The following is a 23,019-nucleotide window of genomic DNA, read 5'->3' as shown; positions in this document are numbered from 1 at the left end:
AAAGCGAGAGGGTAGCTAAAGGGGCAAGGACTGCACAGAGCTTACTGCTCAGGAGAAAGGACAGGTAGACAAAATTGTCTGGGTGCACTCTGCCCAGCAGGTTTGAAGCTTAAATGATCTTCAGGTGCTCCATCTCCCTGGCTGGCTACACAGCTCCAAGGCCCCCACCATGATACACAGCCAGCTGTGTCTTCCTCCCGGTTAGCCTGCACCTGGCTCAGGCTTGCAAACCAGCAACACCTGCTGTGGCATCATGCCAGCCAGAGGGAAGCCCCACCTACAGCAGCTATAAATGCAAAGCATAGAGGCTTACACCTGTGTGTTCAGCCCACTGGTTCTGGCAGTGGAGACAGGCATAGCAGCCAGGAAGCAGGAAACAGCTCTTTCCTCCCCACAAGCATCAACACCACTCCCCTGCGACCCCCAACATTGCTCCAGGGACTGAGCAGCTCCAGAGAGTAGAGCTTCTGGGCACTAGAGGGCACTACAAATTATGAAACATCAAAGGAACCTGGTTCAAAGTAAAATTATGAATACACCTGAGAAAGATTCAAATGAAATTGATCTCATGAATCTTCCTGAGATTTCAAAATAAAAATCATTAACAGGGCGGGAGCCAAGATGGCGGCGTGAGGAGAGCAGTGGAAATCTCCTCCCAAAAACACATAGAGCTATGAAAATATAACAAAGAAAAATCTTCCTAAAATAGAGACCACAGGACACAGGACAACATCCAGACCACATCCACACCTGCAAGAACCCAGCGCCTTGTGAAGTGGGTAAGATACAAGCCCCAGCCCGGCGGGACCCGAGCGCCCCTCCCCCCGGCTCCCGGCGGGTGGAGAGAAACCGGAGCAGTTTTTTTTTTTGGCGAGCGCTTTTTGGAAGCCTTAGAGGGACGGGCCCCCGTTGCTGGGGAGGCAGGGTGGCGGGACCGGTGAGGAGGTGCCTGGGAACAGCGCCGGAGGACAAAGAATATCCCGCGTTTCTCCCTGCGAGACCTGGGGGCGGGTGCCTGAGACCGGTGCCTGAGGACGGAGGAGGTCGCGCGTTTTTCCCCTTTTTTTTTTTCTCTTTTTGGCAAGCGCTTTTTGGAAGCCTTGAAGGGACGGGGACCCCAGTGCTAGGGAGGCACGGTGGCGGGTCTGGTGAGCGGGTGGCTGGGACCGGCGCCTGAGGACAAAGAATATCCCCCATTTTTCCCTGCGGGACCGGTGGGCGGGTGCCTGAGACCGGCACTTGAGGACAGAGGAAATCGCGCGTTTTTCCCCTTTTTTTTTTTCTCTTTTCTGCGAGTGCTTTTTGGAAGCCTAAAAGGGACAGGGACCCCGGTGCTAGGGAGGCAGGGCGGCGGGACTGGTGAGCGGGTGCCTGGGACCGGCACCTGAGGACAAAGAATATCCCGCATTTTTCCCTGTGGGACCGGTGGGTGGGTGCCTGAGACCAGCACCTGAGGACGGAAGAAATCGCGCGTTTTTCCCCTTTTTTTTCTCTCTTTTTGCCAAGTGCTTTTTGGAAGCCTTGAAGGGACAGGGACCCCGGTGCTAGGGAGGCAGGGCGGCAGGACTGGTGAGCGGGTGCGTGGGACCAGTGCCTGAGGACAAAGAATATTGAGCGTTCCTTCCCTGCGGGACCGGTGGGTGGGTGCTTTTTGGAAGCCTTGAAAGGACAGGGACCCTGGTGCTAGGGAGACAGGGCAGCAGGACCAGTGCGCGGGTGCCTGGGACCGGCACCTGAGGAAAAAAAAAAAAATCGCGTGTTTTTTCTTTTTTTTTTCCTTTCTGTTCCCTCTCTCATTGTTGCTGTTGTTGTTTTGGTTTGGAGAGTGCTTTTTGGAAATCTTAAAGGGGCAGGACAGGTCACTTAGACCAGAAGCAGGGAATCTGGGGATCTCTGGGCACTCTAACCCCCTGGGCAGCAGGGAGCACAGAGGCCCCTTACGGAGATAAATAGTCTCCTGGCTGCTCCCCCTCTAACGGGGCTCCACCATTTTGGAGGAACAGCCCCAGCCAGGCCAAGCCCACAGCAACAGTGGAGATAAACCCCAAAGCAACTGGGCAGGAAGCAGAAGCCCTGTCTGCGCACAGCTGCCCAGCACAAGCCACTAGAGGTCGCTATTCTCCCAGGAAAAGGCTACAAACCAACAAGAAGGGAAGCTCTTCCAGCGGTCACTTGTACCAGCTCTGCAGACTATCTCTATCACCATGAAAAGGCAAAACTACAGGCAGACAAAGATCACAGAGACAACACCTGAGAAGGAGACAGACCTAACTAGTCCTCCTGAAAAAGAATTCAAAATAAAAATCATGAACATGCTGACAGAGATGCAGAAAAAAATGCAAGAGCAATGGGATGAGATGCAGAGAAAAATGCAAGAGCAGTGGGATGAGATGCAGAGAAAAATGCAAGAGCAGTGGGATGAAGTCCGGAAGGAGATCACAGATGTCAGGAAAGAGATCACAGAAGTGAAACAATCCCTGGAAGGATTTATAAGCAGAATGGATAAGATGCAAGAGGCCATTGAAGGAATAGAAGCCAGAGAACAGGAACGTATAGAAGCTGACATAGAGAGAGATAAAAGGATCTCCAGGAATGAAACAACACTAAGAGAAATATGTGACCAATACAAAAGGAAAAACATTCGTATTATAGGGATACCAGAAGAGGAAGAAAGAGGAAAAGGGATAGAAAGGGTCTTTGAAGAAATAATTGCTGAAAACTTCCCCAAACTGGGGGAGGAAATAATCGAACAGACCATGGAATTATACAGAACCCCCAACAGAAAGGATCCAAGGAGGACAACACCAAGACACATAATAATTAAAATGGCAAGGATCAAGGACAAGGAAAGAGTTTTAAAGGCAGCTAGAGAGAAAAAGGTCACCTATAAAGGAAAACCAATCAGGCTAACATCAGACTTCTCAACAGAAACCCTACAGGCCAGAAGAGAATGGCATGATATACTTAATGCAATGAAACAGAAGGGCCTTGAACCAAGGATACTGTATCCAGCACGACTATCATTTAAATATGATGGTGGGATCAAACAATTCCCAGACAAGCAAAAGCTGAGGGAATTTGCTTCCCACAAACCACCTCTACAGGGCATCCTACAGGGACTGCTCTAGATGGGAGCACCCCTAAAAAGAGCACAGAACAAAACACACAACATATGAAGAAGGGAGGAGGAGGAATAAGAAGGGAGAGAAGAAAAGACTCTCCAGACAGTGTATATAACAGCTCAATAAGCGAGCTAAGTTAGGCAGTAAGATACTAAAGAAGCTAACCTTGAACCTTTGGTAACCACGAATCTAAAGCCTGCAATGGCAATAAGTACATATCTTTCAATAGTCACCCTAAATGTAAATGGACTTAATGCACCAATCAAAAGACATAGAGTAATAGAATGGATAAAAAAGCAAGACCCATCTATATGCTGCTTACAAGAAACTCACCTTAAACCCAAAGATAAGCATAGACTAAAAGTCAAGGGATGGAAAAACATATTTCAGGCAAACAACAGTGAGAAGAAAGCAGGGGTTGCAGTACTAATATCAGACAAAATAGACTTCAAAACAAAGAAAGTAACAAGAGATAAAGAAGGCCACTACATAATGATAAAGGGCTTAGTCCAACAAGAGGATATAACCATTCTAAATATATATGCACCCAATACAGGAGCACCAGCATATGTGAAGCAAATACTAACAGAACTAAAGAGGGAAATAGACTGCAATGCATTCATTGTAGGAGACTTCAACACACCACTCACCCCAAAGGATAGATCCACCGGGCAGAAAATAAGTAAAGACACACAGGCACTGAACAACACACTAGAACAGATGGACCTAATAGACATCTATAGAACTTTACATCCAAAAGCAACAGGATATACATTCTTCTCAAGTGCACATGGAACATTCTCTAGAATAGACCACATACTAGCTCACAAAAAGAGCCTCAGTAAATTCCACAATATTGAAATTCTACCAACCAATTTTTCAGACCACAAAGGTATGAAAGTAGAAATAAATTCTACAAAGAAAACAAAAAGGCTCACAAACACATGGAGGCTTAACAACATGCTACTAAATAATCAATGGATCAATGAACAAATCAAAATAGAGATCAAGGAATATATAGAAACAAATGACAACAACAACACTAAGCCCCAACTTCTGTGGGATGCAGCGAAAGCAGTCTTAAGAGGAAAGTATATAGCAATCCAGGCACACTTGAAGAAGGAAGAACAATCCCAAATGAATAGTCTAACATCACAATTATTAAAACTGGAAAAAGAAGAACAAATGAGGCCTAAAGTCAGCAGAAGGAGGGACATAATAAAGATCAGAGAAGAAATAAACAAAATTGAGAAGAATAAAACAATAGCAAAAATCAACGAAACCAAGAGCTGGTTCTTTGAGAAAATAAACAAAATAGATAAGCCTCTAGCCCAACTTATTAAGAGAAAAAGAGAGTCAACACAAATCAACATAATCAGAAATGAGAATGGAAAAATCACGACAGACTCCACAGAAATACAAAGAATTATTAAAGACTACTATGAAAACCTATATGCCAACAAGCTGGAAAACCTAGAAGAAATGGACAACTTCCTAGAAAAATACAACCTCCCAAGACTGACCAAGGAAGAAACACAAAAGTTAAACAAACCAATTACAAGCAAAGAAATTGAAACAGTAATCAAAAAACTACCCAAGAACAAAACCCCGGGGCCGGACGGATTTACCTCGGAATTTTATCAGACACACAGAGAAGACATAATACCCATTCTCCTTAAAGTGTTCCACAAAATAGAAGAAGAGGGAATACTCCCAAACTCATTCTATGAAGCCAACATCACCCTAATACCAAAACCAGGCAAAGACCCCACCAAAAAAGAAAATTACAGACCAATATCCCTGATGAACGTAGATGCAAAAATACTCAATAAAATATTAGCAAACAGAATTCAACAGTATATCAAAAGGATCATACACCATGACCAAGTGGGGTTCATCCCAGGGATGCAAGGATGGTACAACATTCGAAAATCCATCAACATCATCCACCACATCAACAAAAAGAAAGACAAAAACCACATGATCATCTCCATAGATGCTGAAAAAGCATTTGACAAAATTCAACATCCATTCATGATAAAAACTCTCAGCAAAATGGGAATAGAGGGCAAGTACCTCAACATAATAAAGGCCATATATGATAAACCCACAGCCAGCATTATACTGAACAGCGAGAAGCTGAAAGCATTTCCACTGAGATCGGGAACCAGACAGGGATGCCCACTCTCCCCACTGTTATTTAACATAGTACTGGAGGTCCTAGCCACGGCAATCAGACAAAACAAAGAAATACAAGGAATCGAGATTGGTAAAGAAGAAGTTAAACTGTCACTATTTGCAGATGATATGATACTGTACATAAAAAACCCTAAAGACTCCACTCCAAAACTACTAGAACTGATATCGGAATACAGCAAAGTTGCAGGATACAAAATCAACACACAGAAATCTGTAGCTTTCCTATACACTAACAACGAATCAATAGAAAGAGAAATCAGGAAAACAATTCCATTCACCATTGCATCAAAAAGAATAAAATACCTAGGAATAAACCTAACCAAGGAAGTGAAAGACTTATACTCTGAAAACTACAAGTCACTCTTAAGAGAAATTAAAGGGGACACTAATAAATGGAAACTCATCCCATGCTCATGGCTAGGAAGAATTAATATCGTCAAAATGGCCATCCTGCCGAAAGCAATATACAAATTTGATGCAATCCCTCTCAAATTACCAGCAACATTCTTCAATGAATTGGAACAAATAATTCAAAAATTCATATGGAAACACCAAAGACCCCGAATAGCCAAAGCAATCCTGAAAAAGAAGAATAAAGTAGGGGGGATCTCACTCCCCAACTTCAAGCTCTACTACAAAGCCATAGTAATCAAGACAATTTGGTACTGGCACAAGAACAGAGCCACAGACCAGTGGAACAGATTAGAGACCCCAGAAATTAACCCAAACATATATGGTCAATTAATATTTGATAAAGGAGCCATGGACATACAATGGCAAAATGACAGTCTCTTCAACAGATGGTGCTGGCAAAACTGGACAGCTACATGTAGGAGAATGAAACTGGACCATTGTCTAACCCCATATACAAAGGTAAACTCAAAATGGATCAAAGACCTGAATGTAAGTCACGAAACCATTAAACTCTTGGAAAAAAACATAGGCAAAAACCTCTTAGACATAAACATGAGTGATCTCTTCTTGAACATATCTCCCCGGGCAAGGAAAACAACAGCAAAAATGAGCAAGTGGGACTACATTAAGCTGAAAAGCTTCTGTACAGCGAAAGACACCATCAATAGAACAAAAAGGAACCCTACAGTATGGGAGAATATATTTGAAAATGACAGATCTGATAAAGGCTTGACGTCCAGAATATATAAAGAGCTCACACGCCTCAACAAACAAAAAACAAATAACCCAATTAAAAAATGGGCAGAGGAACTGAACAGACAGTTCTCCAAAAAAGAAATACAGATGGCCAAGAGACACATGAAAAGATGCTCCACATCGCTAATTATCAGAGAAATGCAAATTAAAACTACAATGAGGTATCACCTCACACCAGTAAGGATAGCTGCCATCCAAAAGACAAACAACAACAAATGTTGGCGAGGCTGTGGAGAAAGGGGAACCCTCCTACACTGCTGGTGGGAATGTAAATTAGTTCAACCATTGTGGAAAGCAGTATGGAGGTGCATCAAAATGCTCAAAACAGACCTACCATTTGACCCAGGAATTCCACTCCTAGGAATTTACCCTAAGAACGCAGCAATCAAGTTTGAGAAAGACAGATGCACTCCTATGTTTATCGCAGCACTATTTACAATAGCCAAGAATTGGAAGCAACCTAAATGTCCATCTGTAGATGAATGGATAAAGAAGACGTGGTACATATACACAATGGAATACTACTCAGCCATAAGAAGTGGAAAAATCCAACCATTTGCAGCAACATGGATGGAGCTGGAGAGTATTATGCTCAGTGAAATAAGCCAAGCGGAGAAAGAGAAATACCAAATGATTTCACTCATCTGAGGAGTATAGGAACAAAGGAAAAACTGAAGGAACAAAACAGCAGCAGAATTACAGAACCCAAAAATGGACTAACAGGTACCAAAGGGAAAGGAACTGGGGAGGATGGGTGGGCAGGGAGGGATAAGGGGGGGGAAGAAGAAGGGGGGTATTAAGATTAGCATGCATGGGGGGGAGGGAGAAAGGGGAGGGTGGGCTGCACAACACAGAGAGGACAAGTAGTGACTCTACAACATTTTGCTAAGCTGATGGACAGTAACCGTAATGTGGTTGTTAGGGGGGACCTGATATAGGGGAGAGCATAGTAAACATAGTATTCTTCAGGTAAGTGTAGATTAAAAATTTAAAAAAAAAAAAGAAAGAAAGAAAGAAAAGGGGGATTACTCCTTAACAGGATAAAACTATTGGTAAATCAAAGATCAACGCATGCTTTAAATATCCTTAATGTTGATCACTTAAAGGGTGTCAGATGATCAGCTATGGAGGTACTCTTTTCTGATAATATTCCTTTCTCTTAATTAAAAAAAAAAAAAAAAGCAGTTACTGTGTGCTGACCTCCAATGAGTTCTGCACAGTGGTATAGAGGGCATGTCAAAGTGTGGGCAAAGGGTCTGTTTGTTTCTACGCAGAAGATCAAGGCCTAGCTTGGATACCCAGAAAATGAACTAAGATACGATATGAGGAGGAGCTTCCGGCATCAGCACTCTCTGGAGGACTCGTGCCGGGGGATGATCATCAAAAAGCCTCCACAGGGATCCGGACGATGCTGCGGTTGTGGCTGCATCCAGCCCACCATCTCCTGGACTTGCCATGAGAAGGAGGAGGGAGATGTCTAGGCTGGCATGTGCATACAGTGAGACAACGAATTTGACTGGATCTGTACTGTTGGAACTCAACCAGGAGTTGGGAGGGGTGCAAGTTGTAGCACCCCAAAATCTCATGACTAAAGACTATCTATGGTTAAAAGAACATATGGGATGTGAACAGATCCCAGAAATGGGCTGCTTTAATTTGTCTGATGGTTCAAGTACAGTTGGAAAATATCCATCATATCATAGATAAATTTTCACAAATGCCTAGGGTGCCTAAATGGTTTTCTTGGCTTCACTGGAGATGGCTGGTGATTATAGATTTGCTTTGTTTATGTCACCGTATTCCTATTATGTCAATATGTGTGTGCAAATTAGTTAGTAGTTTAAAACCTATACATACTTAAGGTACTATACAAGAAGATATGTCAAAGAAATAATCAATCCTCCCAAGTTTCCTTCATATGCTACATCTATAGCTTTTCTTCTTCCTTCCTAATTACAAACTTTAAATAGAATTCGTGCCTCATATCGAATTTACCGAGTATCATAATTCCTCCAGGTGGTAAAGATACCTCGAGACAAGTGCTGGGCATAGAAGCCACAGGGCATAAATCTGCAAAGAAGTAAAAAGCTAACCTTTGCAAACAATATGGCTTCTCTCTCACTTACCAACTTTACATTTCCCTGTATGGCCCCGGAAGATGACTGGTTAGCCAGAGACGGGTAAGATTCCTCAAGGGAGGAACAACCTAAGACAGGCACAGTCGCAGGGGGGCCATCAGGTGAGAATTTGGGGATCAACAGAGGTGAGGCTCAGAACCTCACCCCCCCTGCTTTGAGAGAAAACTTCTGCATCCGTGGATGTCTTGCTGCCCTTGTCTAGCCTGGATTAATACTTAGTCCATAGGCACACACCTGATCATCTGATCATCTACATTTGCCTTCTTACAGCACTAAACTATGTTTTCTACCTTTATCTTGCATCTACCTACCACTTCAGCATTTTATTAAAAATAAAAATAATAATAATAATAGGAGAAATGTGGGATCAACATATAAATCAAGTACAAAAATCAAATGAATATTCATATTTGACCTGATGGTTTATAGGTCATATTGCATGATCAAAACCGAAAGTTTCTGTGATGACTGCCCTTGTACTGTTCACCATGTAAGAATTTATTCACTCTGTAAGAATTCGTTCACCATGTAAGAACTTGTTCGTTATGCTTCAGAAGATTGGAGACTGACGAGAATTAGGCTTGAGATGGATTAATGATTGTACATTGAGCATTGACCCCCCTATACTGAATTTTATTGTTGTTAACAACCATTTGATCAATAAATATGAGAGATGCCCTCTCAAAAAAAAAAAAAAAAAAAAAAAAAAAATCATTAACATGCTCATGGAGGTACAGAAAAATATTTGAGAACTCAGACACAAATTTAGGATGGAGATCCAATCATTGAAGAACACAATGGAGGGTATTAAAAGCAGATTAGATATGGTGGAGGAGATGATAAATGAAACAGAAATTAGGGAAGAGGAATACAAAGAAGCTGAGGCACAGAGAGAAGAAAGGATCTCTAACAATGAAAGAATACTGAGAGAACTGTGTGACAAATCCAAACAGAGTATTTGTATTATAGGGGTACCAGAAGAAGAGAGAAAAAGGGATAGAAAGTGTCTTTGAGGAAGTAATTGCTGAAAACTTCCCCAATCTGTGGAAGGAGATAGTCTCTCAGGTCATGGAGGTGCACAGATCTCCCACCACAAGGGACCCAAGAAAGGCAACACCAAGACATATAATAATTAAAATGGCAAGATCAAGGATAAGGACAGACTATTAAAAGCAGCCAGAGAGAGAAATAAGATCACATACAAAGGAAAACCCATCAGGCTATCATCAGACTTCTCAGCAGAAACCATCTACAGGCTACAAGGAAGTGGCATGATACATTAAATGCAATGAAACAGAAAGGCCTCGAATCAAGAATACTTTATCCAGCAAAATTATCATTTAAATTTGAAGGAGGTATTAAACAATTTCCAGATAAGCAAAAGTTGAGAGAATTTAGCTCCCTCAAACCATCTCTACAGTGTACATTGGAGGGACTGCTATAGATGGAAGTGTTCGTAAGGTTAAATAGCTGTCACCAGAGGTAACAAAAAGGGATAGACAAAGAGTACAGAATATGATACTTAATGTATAAATAATGGAGGAGGAAGAAAAGGAGGGAAAAAAAAATTAGATTGTGTTTGTAGTAACATACTAAGTGAGTTAAGTTAGACTCTTAGACAGTAAGGAAGTTACCCTTGAACTTTTGGTAACCACGAATCTAAAGCCCGCAATGGCAATAAGTACATACCTATCGATAATCACCCTAAATGTAAATGGTCTGAACGCACCAATCAAAAGACAGAGTCACTGAATGGATAAAAAAACAAGACCCAACTATTTGCTGACTACAAGAGAATCACTTCAAACCCAAAGACATATACACACTAAAAGTGAAGGATGGAAAAAGATATTTAATGCAGCTAACAGGGAGAAAAAAGCAGGAGTTGCAGTACTTGTATCAGACAAAACAGACTTCAAAACAAAGAAAGTCATAAGAGACAAAGAAGGACATTACATAATGAAAAGGGGTCAATCCAACAAAAGGATATAACCATTATATATGTCTATGCACTCAACACAGGAACAACTACATATGTGAAACAAATACTAACAGAATTAAAAGGGGAAATAGAATGTAATGCATTCATTCTACGAGACTTCAACACACCACTCATTCCAAAGGACAGATCAACCAGACAGAAAATAAGTAGACACAGGCACTGAACAACGTATTAGAACAGATGGACCTAACGGACAACTACAGAACACTCCATCCAAAAGCAACAGGATACACCATCTTCTCAAGTGCACATGAAACATTTTCAAGAATAGATTATATACTAGGCCACAAAAAGAACCTCAGTAAATTAAAAAAGATTGAAATTGTACCAACCAGCTTCTCAGATCACAAAGATATGAAACTAGAAACAAATTACACAAAGAAAATGAAAAAGCCCACAAAAACATGGAGGCTTAATAACATGTGCCTAAATAATCAATGAATCAATGACCAAATAAAAACAGAGAGCAAGCAATATATGGAGACAAATGACAACAATAATTCAACAACACAAAATCTGTGGGATGCGAACAAAGGCTGTGCTAAGAGGGAAATATATTGCAATACAGGCCTACCTCAGGAAAGAAGAACAATCCCAAATGAACAGTCTAAATTGATAATTAATGAAACTAGAAAAGGAAGAACAAATGAGGCCCAAAGTCAGTAGAGGAGGGACATAACAAAGATTAAAGCAGAAATAAATAAAATTGCAAAGAATAAAACAATAGAAAGAATGAAAGTAGGAGCTGGTTCTTTGAGAAAATAAACAAAATAGATAAACACCTAGCCAGACTTATCAAGAAAAAAAGAGAATCTACAGACATAAACAGAATCAGAAATGAGAAAGGAAAAATCACTATGGACACAAGAGAAATACAAAGAATTATGAGAGAATACTATGAAAAATTATATGGTAACAAACTAGATAACCTAGAAGAAATGGGCAACTTCCTAGAAAAATACAACCTTCCAAGGCTGACCCAGGAAGAAACAGAAAATCTGAACAGACCAATTACTACCAACAAAATTGAACTGGTAGTCAAAAAACTACCTAAGAACAAAACTCTTGGACCAGATGGTTTCACTGCTGAATTTCATCAAACATTTAGTGAAGACCTAATACCCATCCTCCTTAAGGTTTTCCAAAAAGTAGAAGAGGAAGGTATAATCCCAAACTCATTCCACAAGGCCAACATCACTCTAATACCAAAACCAGGCAAAGACACCACAAAAAAAGAAAATTACAGACCAATATCCCTGATGAACATAGACGCAAAAAAACTCAACAAAATATTAGCAAACCAAATTCAAAAATACATCAAAAAGATCATCCATCATGATCAAGTGGGATTCATTCCAGGGATGCAAGGATGGTACAACACTCGAAAATTGATCAACATCATCCACTACATCAACAAGAAGAAGGACAAAAACCACATGATCATCTCCATAGATGCTGAAAAAGCATTTGACAAAATTCAACATCCATTCATAATAAAAACCCTCAACAAAATGGGTATACAGGGCAAGTACCTCAACACAATAAAGGCCATATATGACAAACCCACAGCCAACATTATACTTAACAGCGAGAAACTGAAAGCTTTTCCTTTAAGATCAGGAACAAGACAAGGATGCCCACTCTCCCCACTTTTATTCAACATAATTTATTCAACATGTTCTGGAGGTCTTAGCTATGGCAATCAGACAACACAAAGAAATAAAAGGCATCCATTGGTAAGGAAGAAGTCAAACTGTCCCTGTTTGCAGATGACATGATATTGTACATAAAAAACCCTAAAGAATTCACTCCAAAACTACTAGATCTAATATCTGAATTCAGCAAAGTTGCAGGATACAAAGTTAATACACAGAATTCTGTTGCCTTCCTATACATGAATGAACTAGCAGAAAGAGAAATCAGGAAAACAATTCCATTCACAATTGCATCAAAAAGAATAAAATACCTAGGAATAAACCTGACCAAGGAAGTGAAAGACCTACACCCTGAAAACTATGGGACACTCCTAAGAAAATTAAAGAGGATACTAATAAATGGAAATTCATCCCTTGCTCCTGGCTAGGAAGAATTAATATTGTCAAAATGGCCATCCTGCCTAAAGCAATCTACAGATTCAATGCAATCCCTATCAAAATACCGACAGAATTCTTCAATGAACTAGAGCAAATAGTTCTAAAATTCATACAGAACCACAAAAGACCCTGAAAAGCCAAAGCAATCCTGAGAAGGAAGAATAAAGCAGGGAGAATTATGCTCCCTGACTTGAAGCTCTACTCCAAAGCCACAGTAATCAAGACAATTTGGTACTGGCACAAGAACAGACCATAGACCAGTGGAACAGAATAGAGAGTCCAGATATTAACCCAAGCATATATGGTCAATTAATATACAATAAAGGAGCCATGGATATACAATGGGGAAATGACAGCCTCTTCAACAGCTGGTGTTGGCAAAACTGGACATCTACATGTAAGTGAATGAAACTGGATTATTGTCCAACCCCATATACAAAAGTAAACTCAAAATGGATCAAAGACCTGAATGTAAGTCATGAAACCATAAAACTCTTAGAAAAAAACATAGGCAAAATCTCTTGGACATAAATATGAACAACTTCTTCATGAACATATCTCCCCAGGCAAGGGAAACAAAAGCAAAAATGAACAAGTGGGACTATATCAAACTAAAAAGGCTTCTGTACAGCAAAGGATACCATTAGTAGAACAAGAAGACATCCTATAGTATGGGAGAATATATTCATAAATGACATATTTGATAAGGGGTTGACATCCAAATTATATAAAGAGCTCACACACCTCAACAAACAAAAAGCAAATAAGTCAACTAAAAAATGGGCAGAGGATCTGAACAGACACTTCTACAAAGAAGAAATTGAGATGGCCAACAGGCACATGAAAAGATGTTCCACATCGCTAATCATCATAGAAACGCAAATTAAAACCACAATGAGATATCACTTCACACCACCATCCAAAAGACAAACAACAACAAATGTTGGCGAGGATGTGGAGAAAGGGGAACCCTTCTACACTGCTGGTGGGGATGTAACCATTGTGGAAAGCAGTATGGAGGTTCCTCAAAAAACTCAAAATAGAAATACCATTTGACCCAGGAATTCCACTCCTAGAAATTTACCCTAAGAATACAGCAGCCCAGTTTGAAAAAAACATATGCACCCCTATGCTTATTGCAGCACTATTTACAATAGCCAAGAAGTGGAAGCAACCTAAGTGTCCATCAGTAGATGAATGGATAAAGAAGATGTGGTACGTATACACAATGGAATATTATTCAGCCCTAAGAAGAAAACAAATCGTACCATTTGCAGCAACACGGATGGAGGAAGAGGGTATTATGCTCAGTGAAATAAGCCAGGTGGAGAAAGACAAGTACCAAATGATTTCACTCATATGTGGAGTATAAGAACAAAGCAAAAACTGAAGGAACAAAACAGCAGCAGAATCACAGAACCCAAGAGTGGACTAAGTTACCAAAGGGAAAAGGACTGGGGAGGATGGGTGGGAAGGGAAGGATAAGAGGAAAAAGGGGCATTATGATTAGCACACATAATGGAGGGGGTGGGGCACGGGGAAGGCAGTACAGCAGAGAGAAGACAAGTAGTGATTCTATAGCATCTTACTACACTGATGGACAATGACTGTAATGGGGTATGTGGTGGGGACTTGATAATGGGGAGAATCTAGTAACTACAATGTTGTTCATGTAAGTGTATATTAATGATACTGAAAAAATAAAAATAATAAAAATAAATAAATAAACATTATTTTCTTGGGAAAAAAATGTAACTGAGTAGCTGGTTTAGACTTGTGATTTTAAGTAGTAATTTTTACTAATTTTGAAATCAATATGGCAGATGACAGATAAGCATACAAGACACTCAACATTATTAATTACCATAGAAATTCAAATTCGAACCATGAGATACCACTACACACCTTTTAGAACAGCTAACATTAAAGTCTGACCATATCCAGAGCTGGAGAGCATGTGGCAGGACTGCAACTCTTACACCCTGCTGGTGAGAATGTAGATGGTACAACCACTCTGGAAGACAGCTGGACAGTTTAAGTTAACACACTCCTACCATATGACCCAGCCACTCCACTCCTACACGTCTGCCCAAAAGGATATATATGTCCATACAAAAACTTGTACACAAATTCTCACTGAAGCTTTATTTAGAATCACCAAAAACTGGAAACAACTGAACTGACCAGAAGCAGGTGAATAGATAAACAAATTGTGGAACATCCACATAACAGTATTTTATTACTCAGCAATAAAAAGGAAATAACTGTTGATACATGTAACCTGGGCAAATCTGTAAATAATGCTGAGTAAAAGAAGCCAGACAAAAAGGATACAGACTATATAGGATTCCACTTATGTAAAACTCCAGAAAAATGCAAAATAATCTACAATAACAGAAAAGAGTCCAGTGGTTACTTGGGGAGAGGCAGGGAGGGACTGGAGGGAAGGATTACAAAGGACACAGGGACATTTTTGGAGGTGATGGATGTGCTCACTATGTTAATTGTGGTTATGGTTTCACAAGTGTGTACAAATGTCAAAACTTATACATTGTGCACTTTTAAGTATGTGCCACTAGTCAAAACTACATCAATAAAGCTATTTAAAAAAAAATAAAACACAAAACAGTACAGGAATGTTAAAGAAACTTTAAGAGTCAGATTTATTAGATTTACAGTCATTATTTAAGTATTAGGGATGTTTATTAATCAGGCAATTGGAAGTATAAATAAAGTTGGGTGAAATTAGTAAATTTAACTTGAAATCTTCAAATGAGTTAAGTTTGAAAATGGGATCAAATATTAATCAAAGGCTCCTTTAAGACTGATGTTAAGATTTTCTAGAATCAGTAATAGAACAGAAAGATTTCTAGGCTACACTTGAAAGCTAACCTTAATAGACTAGCCTTTAAAAGAACTAAATTTTTGAGTTCGTAAATTTAACACATTGTAAATCAACTTTTTTTTTAATCAAAGTAACTTTCAAATAATCTTTGTTACACAAAAATGTACATTAACAACACAGAGAAGACAAGTAGTGATTCTATAGCATCTTACTATGCTGATGGACAGTGACTGTAATGGGTTTTGTGGGGGGGACTTGGTGAAGGGGGCAGTCTAGTAAACATAATGTTCTTCATGTAATTGTAGATTAATGATACCAAAATATAAAAAAATGTACATTACACACACACACACACACACAAACAGGAGTAGGGTTTTGGCATCAAAAACCTCACCTGGACATGCCATTCATCAGTCACCTATCACCTGACCAAGTCACTTAGTCTCTCTGAACCTCAGTTTCCTCTTTCTGAGAAGAATGTTTCCAGAATAGTATACTATTATTTCATATTAATAAGTTTCATATTGATGAGCAAGGCAGTAGTTAGTGAAAACCCTCAGAGAAGCATACCGTGATGCGATGTGAGAGCTCAGCAGCATGAGATCACTCCCGAGCAACCGCAGCCATTCCCAGACCCTGAGCTGACCAATGAGACCTGCAAGATGTGACAGACATAACCTCAGAGACGAAAGCATGACTCAGCACAGCCAGATCACGGAATTTTCCCCGAGGCCTCGGCCAGGGATGGCTGTTGGTCAGGAGAGGAGCTGCCACATGTGGGGTCTGGCCCCTCTGCACACACAGCTGGTGGAAATGTACTTAGGGCAGCCTTGGATATCCCAGCCTCACATCCTGCTCTGGCCTACAGGCAAATCTGGACAAGGAGGGAAGAGTAGCCAGAGCGAGGTCTGCTGGGATGACCTGGGTTATGCCTTCTGGAAGAATACTTGAAAAAAAACCTACATGCACGTCTCCAGAATCACCAAGGAGACAGCACAGGAGGACGGCAGGGCAGCAGTCTCCTATGGCAGAGCCTTAGCTCAGGTAACCAAAGCTCAGGGGGCTCAGCAGGGACTTAGGGACTGAAGAGCCAAACAAGCCTTGACAAATGAGATGACCTAGGAGAAGGCACCCTTCTTGGCAACCAATCTTCCCTTCTGCCTGATGGATTGGGAGAAAACATGCAGTAAAAGATGTTAAAAGTTGGGGGGGAAATTCCTGGATTCTGCTAATCGGCCTTCTCTGGGCCCCGGTTTTTCTGATCCATAGGATAGGTGGTTTGGGGGTGGCCTTCACCCAATGGCCCCACCTCTCCTCAATGGGAGGCAAGTCAGAGCAGTAACATTCAACTCTATCAGCCAAGAATAGGAAAACAAGAGAGTGAGAAGGGAGAACAGGGCAGAGGAAACTTTGCGGAGGGTGGAGTCCATCAAAAGTCTAGAGGTATTTACATCCCATACCATCTGCCTTTCCATTGCCCACTTTCTAGGCAAACTCAATCATAGGGTAAAAAACTGCTGGCCCAGGGCAAGAGAAGACAGTGGGAAAATCTCAGAAAGGAGAATAACTCCTGGGTCATGAAGAGTCACCTGAGAAAAATCCCGACACAATGGGTGGAAACCCAAGAAAAATCCTTACACAAAGGAATTCTCACTCTGAGCACTGAACATGAGCTGTGGAGGAAGTTGTCTCTGAGCCACAAAGTCCCCAGGGCACCTGTCTATGAAATGGGGAAGGCAGTTGGCCTGCCTTTGGATGAAGGGAAAAATGTTATCAGGGTCTGAAATGCAGGCAGGATGCTAGACAGACAGCGAGGACCATGTCTGGCTAGGATGCTCACAGGACTACAGCCGGAAACAGAACTGGACCACCAGGTCAGCCCAGAGGGCTGTGGGATTCAGGCCGAGATGCATGCGGATCAATGCAATCAGGGGGAGCCTGAGTGAGAGGAAACCTTAAAAGCAGCAGGTGATGCAGGGCAGTGCTGCCTGAACACTGTGTGTGAGGGAGAAGGGACAGTGCCACCTCTGCCCCCTTGTCATGTGATCCCACAGCCTGAGGATCAATGTTCCAAGTATTTCAACACCAGCTGACACAGCCGCCTCCTGTGCCCAATGGCCTGCTCTACGAGTTGACTCAAGGGGTCTTCTCAGGGGCTTCCCAGCCCTGAAGATGCTTCTTGTGGCCCTGACAAGCCTTGCCACCCTGCCCTGACCGGCTTTCCAAGCCACACTCTCCCAGAACTAGGGTCTCCCACTGAGGCTGGTCAGCTGCTAACTGGGGCCAACAGGGAGCCAGATGTCACCTTCCTGTGGAAAACAAGAAAACCAAGAGAGACCTGGAATAGACAAGGACTGCTTACATTTCCCAAAAATCAGAGCTTGGCCCTTTTTATTTACTGAGCTTGATTAACTGGCATGCCAGGACAGCTAACATTTACAGCTGCTCCTGCAGGAGACCCACACGCACACCCCACTGACCTGGATTCAGGCGCAGGACTTACCCTCAGTGTTTGTCAGCTCTCAGAAGGCAGGTGCTATCTAAAGTAAAAGAAAAAAGAAGTGTTATCCTAGTTTCTCCAGGCCCTCTCCAGAGAACCCAGGAGTAGCATGAGCATAGATTTAGAACCCAGAGAAGAACTGTTACTTTGCCTCCGCCTCAGAAGAATCTGGGGACAGGGGGGAGCCCCAGGACAGCACAGAGCCGAGAGTACCCAGGGCTCTGTTGTTCAGCTTCCTGGGCTCGTTCCCCCCACTCCCATCAACACTGAAAGCCTGTTTCCTCATCTGTGAAATGGGAGTAAGAACAACACCCCTTTCATAGGCTTCCCAAAGAGGTAACACACACAACACACTGTCACTGTACCTGGTACAGAGGACAAACTCAGATGTGACATGTGTAGTAAGAAATATTTAAGTAAAACCCTTTCTGGCACCGGCTACATAGAAGCAAGAAGTTCTAGAAACTTACTGTTTTATCTGAAGCGCTTTTTACTCTTGTCCGTCCCATCCAGCCCCAAGCCTTCTTTCTCTGCAGTGCTGCCTCTGATCCTTCAGGAGCTACCTGTCCTCAGATTCTCTGAGCCCGTTTCCTATCTCACTATGCAACGTGACACCATTTAAGAACTATCTTACATGACCTGAGAGCTGATATGTCTCCTATCTCCTCAGATCCTTTCCTGCAGAGAGCCCTCATACACATGTATGTAAGAGTACACCCCATGTTCAGACCACAGAAGCCCACAGTTGGTGGTGTGTGACCACTTTTTGGAGTTTAGAGAAAGCTTGCTTTTGAAAGGCCACACCTGTCATTCAGCTCTAGCCACTGGTCAATAAAAAGAAAAAATAGAGACATCAACAAGTCATCAAATGAACTGAATTCATGTTCCGCAAAAACCAGTTGCCTTGGTATATTATGTCAAGGCTAAAAATGAATGTTTGGGGCACTCACCTCAATAAAATATTTACTGAGCACATACCTTGCATAAAGTACATGCCAGAAGGTACAAGTGCCAAAGAGCAAGTTGCTGGGGACTGGCTAATATAGAGTAAAAAAAACAGGATAATACATGAGAGGGACCCAAGAAGACACTGCGAGCCTGACAGCCGAGGGCAGACCTATAAACAAGGATCTAACAGAAGCTTTGCTATAGGGCTGTATTGATAATCAAATGGGATAAGAGAGGTAAGCAAAAGGCCTAGCAAGGTCCCTGCCACCCCAAAGTAAGAGCTCAATGAAGGTTGGCTTTGACTACAACAGTAAGCCATTATTTATCATTATTATTACTGAAAGAGAGAACCCACATCCAACTGCACAGATCTGGTAAGACTTAATGCAGGAAAGCCTGAGTCTTGAAGAGAAATTTAATTTTGACAGGACAAGGTAAGAGTGAAAACCCTGCAGGAAACAAGGTCACCAGGAACAAGAGTGGAGGAGGGACACTAGGAAGTGAGTTTGGGGGCAAGAGTGAAGAGTGTCATATGAGGGCTGAGGCAGAAGAGTGTGCCTGGGGGGTTAAATGGAAGAACATGCCCAATAGGTGGGATGGGATCTTTTCATTCAATAGGTAAGGGGAAATGGTTTGTTCTTTTCCTCATTTTCCACTCTTCCACTCTCAGGTCCTATTCCCTTGACAGTTTGGTGAAGTACCCACAGCTAAGACGAGAAGCAGTGAAGACAAAGAAGGGAGGGGATGGCCAATCAGGCCCCAGTGAGGTTTCCAAGTAAGCAGACCCCACTTCTGTGAAGGATGTCTCTGGATGAGAAGCCCCCAAACAGGCCCACCTTCTGGGTGTGGGGAGTAGGGGCTCATCTGGAAGAGGGTAAGATGCTACAGTGAGGCAGCCACAGAGAAGGCCCATGTGAATCCTCAAGGAAAATGTGTCCCTGGGGGAGGCATCCAGCCCATGTGCTAGAGAGAGAGATGGACAGTGTGGGGCCTGCCTGGGCCTCCCTGCAAGCTTCACTGACATGACAGCCATCTCTGCAGCCCCAAATGTGAATCCTATCCCGGCTCCCTGGCTTCCACCCTTCCCACAGATTTCCAATTTGAGCCATTTTCTACTGATTCATCCAAAACATTAGTCAAGCACCTACTTGTTCCGGCACTGTGTTAGGGACTCTGGGGACCCAGGGAAGAGGCACACAGAGAACTGTGACTTGGTGGTCCGGCCCCACCTTGGTCCCACAGCCTTTGTGAGCAGTGTGGGGCAGACAGGCCCCAAGCACAGCACCCAGGGTACTGGGATACTGGAAATGAGACAAGGAGAAAGCAAGGAGCAGGACCAAACAAAGGCGCAAACCTGTATTGGCACATCAAAGGCAGGAGGGGCCAATGAGGCCACAGCCACCATGGCAAACCTCCCTGAGAGATGATCCTGGAGGTGAGGACTGGCCGAGAGAGGGTCAATCAAGCTGAATCAGGTTGAGTAGAGATAGGGTGCAAAGGGGACTTTGGGACGAATAGTGGAACCTGTGGTGGCAAACTAATTCAATTCAACAAATAGATATTGAGCAACTATAGGGAACAAAGACCCTTCCTGCAGGGCAGAGCAAGGACTAAGAAACACAAGATGTCTGCTCACAAGTTGCTCACCAGAACACTCTGCCTGGCCCTCAGAGCTCAACCGCATGCCCTGGTGCCTTTGGGCCCAATCAGTTCAGCCCTACCTGAACCTTAGCAAGCGCCCATGCCTAATACATCCCCTACAGGCCTCCTTGCAGCGACCAACCAAACTGCTCACACTCACCTGGGAGGTGCTATTTCCCCCACATTCTCCTTCCACCTTCCTCAGCCTTCCTCTTGAACGTTCTAGCCGCTTAAAACTCTCAGTCTCCTCCAGAATAAAACCTGTCGCTCAAGTCCCATCACTGCTTCTTCACTACTGGCTCCAGTGGAACCAAAAGAGGCTCACAACTCACCTCTCTACAAAGTCATTCCCAGTCTGGTCCCTGACCAGCCCCCAGTCAGTCCGTTTCTCCTCTCTGTGGCCTTAGTGTGTGCTTGGCCCCGATTTGCTTCCTAGACTTCGTCTTCCACGCCCTCCTCGGGGCCACACCTCACCCGTACAGGCCCTCTACAAACATGTGCTCCAGGCTGACTTGCTGCTTGGGTTCCGTTTCTTTTTCTCTCCCCCCATCGGTTCGTGGGCAGTTCTAGGGCAAGGATTAACCACATCTCCCGTGTCTTCTCCCAGCACCCAGTTTAGGGCTCTGAGCATGATAGACGTGCAAAAGAATGTGAGTAAGAGTTCAAGAGTTAAGATGAAGAGCAGGCGAACAGAAAAGCCACAGCTGCCAGTGGATAGAAATGCTGAGCACATCCACAGCCAGCATAAGAATCTGCATCACAAGGCGGGGGAAGGGTGACGTGGGAAGCCAAGCCCGGGTTGCCGGCAGCAGTGGGAAGGGAGCAACAGGGACGACAAAGACTTCTCGGTAAAGACTCACCAGGCTCTAGCTGTGACCTGGCAGACATCAGCACATCTCTGGGCCACGGTTTTCTCAGCTGCAGAATGGGGATAATGGGCCCGGGCCACCTCTCGCAATGAACAACCAGATTTTTAAGAATTTCAAAGCTACCAGGGACCTAGGGACCTGGTCTAACCCCAACATTTGTGAGATGAGGAAAGAGCTGCCCAGAGGTGAAACAAGTCACTCGAAGTACACAAAGAAAGGCACGCTGGAAGGAACCTGCACGGCAGGTCCTCAATGCCAGGGCTTCTGACTCCGTGCCCAGGAGGGCACTTCCCGGAGCGCCTGCTGCTCCTCACTGCCCCCGGCCGAGTGCACTCTGCAAACTGTTAAAAGCTGTGATAATAACGGGCTGGGTCCAGCCCCACCTCGTCCTATCTGAGCAGCCTCGGACAAATCCCTGTTTCTTCATCTAGAACGCAGTGGAACGGAAAATACCCCACGGGTTACGAGGAAGATCCTACAGGAGGCGGACAGCAGGCACTCAGAACACGGGAAACCCTCGCCTTCAACGCCACGGCTTTCTTCAGAGCTGAGCTTCCAGATGGCTGGGGAAAACTTGGGCTCCCGATTCTGACAGACGGGTGCGAGCCCTCAGGGACCCCGCGCGAGGCATTTCAGGGCTCCGTGCGTCAGTTTCTACATCTGCAAAATGGGCCCGAGGACAGGAATAAGGCCGCCAGCGGCCACAGGGACGCGGGGCTGAAGAGGCCCGGCTGCGCCCGCACCTGAGGACGTCTGCAGGGCTGCGGAGCGGGGACTAGGCGTGGGGTCCAGCAGAGAGGGGGCGGGTCCGCGCCGGCAGTCCCCGCGCGAGGGGGAAGGGCGGAGGGGAGGGGAGGGGCGGCGCACGTCGCGTCGCGCACCGCCCGCCGCCGTCTCCAGCCGTCACTCGTGAAGCCCGCGCCGCCTTGGCGCGCGCGACCCTTACATAAGCGTCCCCCGCCGCGGCGCCAGTGCACGCCCACCCGCTCCGACCCGCCGCGGGAAGAGAAAGGTGCGCAGCGCCGCCAGCACTCACCTCCTCTCTGCCGCCGCAAGTCGTCGCCACCGCCTCTGCCGCGGCGACTGGCGCTGACAGGGAACAGCTGCGGTCTCCGCGCAACCGAACTTGCTGCGGTCTCGGCCGCCCTTCGGACTTTCTATTGGCTCAGGCAGCCCAACCCCTCCTGTTATTGGACAGTATTCTCCGTCACTCACCGCTCCCTGGTTCAAGACTCCTCCCTAAGCCCTCCTGCCCGTCACGTTTAAGCCTTGGCGCCCCACGTCAGCCCCGCCCCGCGCGTCCTCGGCGGGTCCCTGGATTGGTGGCGAGGCTGGGAGAGCCCGCCTGTAGCGCACCACCGCCTACTCTCTTGCCTTTAGAGCCCCACGTGGGCCGCTCAGCCGCGGCAGTGGCCCGCAATAGGCGGAAGTGGCCGGCTCCGACACGCTGTGGTTGGCTGTCTGCGGAGGTGGGGACGTGCGATTCATTCAC

The 23,019-nt window shown here is 44.1% G+C and overlaps 1 protein-coding gene across 12 annotated transcripts in view; it reads right to left on the bottom strand.

Annotated features, from left to right (window-relative positions):
* The window catches only part of PC (pyruvate carboxylase), a 112,715-nt gene extending 90,035 nt beyond the window's left edge, over positions 1-22,680 (bottom strand). For 3 of the 12 annotated variants that reach the window (XM_073217506.1, XM_036995782.2, XM_036995784.2), the window contains exons 1-2: positions 21,519-21,865; positions 18,073-18,109 (exon numbers count right to left, since the gene is read on the bottom strand). The gene's annotated coding sequence lies outside the window, so the exon portion shown is untranslated. Of the gene's footprint in view, positions 1-16,139; positions 16,225-18,072; positions 18,110-21,518; positions 21,866-22,006; positions 22,188-22,563 lie in introns of those variants that run through there. The other 9 variants (XM_073217502.1, XM_073217501.1, XM_036995783.2 and 6 more) reach the window with 7 other exon arrangements.
* Positions 22,681-23,019: the final 339 nt, after the last annotated feature.

Source organism: Manis javanica, chromosome 11 (assembly GCF_040802235.1).
Source record: "Manis javanica isolate MJ-LG chromosome 11, MJ_LKY, whole genome shotgun sequence".
In the NCBI taxonomy this organism is placed as follows: Eukaryota; Metazoa; Chordata; class Mammalia; order Pholidota; family Manidae; genus Manis; species Manis javanica.
Note: the sequence above shows the minus strand (reverse complement) of the source record. Positions and strands in the feature narration are given on the sequence as shown.